Raw genomic sequence first — 1,234 nt, 5'->3', positions numbered from 1 at the left:
ATATATACATATATACGACAAGCTTCTTTCAGTTTCCGTCTACCAAATCCACTCACAAGGCTTTGGTCGGCCCGAGGCTATAGTAGAAGACACTTGACCAAGGTGCCATGCAGTGGGACTGAACCCAGAACCATGTGGTTGGTAAGCAAGTTACTTACCACTACCACACAGCCACTCCTGCGCAATCTTTTCTACTATTGGCACAAGACCTGAAATTTTGGGGAGGGGGATAGTCAATTACATTGACCCCAGTGTTTCACTGGTATTTAATTTATCGACCCTGAAAGGATGAAAGGCAAAGTCAACCTCAGCAGAATTTCAACTCAGAATGCAAAGACAGACAACATACCGCTAAGCATTTCATCCAGCGTGCTACCGATTCTACCAGCTTGCCACCTTCTTAATAATGATAATAATAATAATAATAACAATAAAAATAATTTATGTAAAGCATCAAGTGTGCCTGTTTCTTTGCCTCTTTGTTCTTGTGTAATGCAGGAAATGTACCTAAAAGAGAGAAATCTTTCAATAAGCAAGTGTTATATTTTAAAACGAGCTTCAAAATAAACAATACAGTTGATAATTCTTTATCTGAAATGCTTAGAGCTGGAAATGTTTCACAATCTATAATGGTAGCATTTATAAAATGAATCAACTTGACATAAGACCTAAATTTAAACTTGTTATCCATTTGCATTTCATAATGTAGCTTATACATATACTGCAAAGGCAGTTTTATATAAACTTGGTGCTAGTCCAGTTTCACTTTGGAAAGTATATTTTTTCACCAAAACAAATCTGTGTTATACTTCCATTTTAGCTTTTCAACCATATAAAACAGATACATAACACTTTTAGCTTCTACATTTTTATTTTCTGCTCCCCTACAACAGTCATTTTTTTTCTAATCCTTTGCAAAGGACTCTCAGGAGCTTTCCATTCAATCACTTGAAAATACTTTGAATTTAAGAGGCTTGTTTATATACTCTTTACTCTTTTACTTGTTTCAGTCATTTGACTGCGGCTATGCTGGAGCACCGCCTTTAGTCGAGCAAATCGATCCCAGGACTTATTCTTTGTAAGCCTAGTACTTATTCTATCCGTCTCTTTTGCCGAACCGCTAAGTTACGGGGACGTAAACACACCAGCATCGGTTGTCAAGCGATGTTGGGGGGGGGGGGACAAACACAGACATACAAACATATACACACACTTACATATATATATATATATA

The sequence above is a fragment of the Octopus bimaculoides genome, chromosome 20 (assembly GCF_001194135.2).
Source record: "Octopus bimaculoides isolate UCB-OBI-ISO-001 chromosome 20, ASM119413v2, whole genome shotgun sequence".
NCBI classification, from domain to species: Eukaryota; Metazoa; Mollusca; class Cephalopoda; order Octopoda; family Octopodidae; genus Octopus; species Octopus bimaculoides.
The sequence above is the reverse complement of the archived record's forward strand: the minus strand, read 5'-3'. Positions refer to the sequence as shown.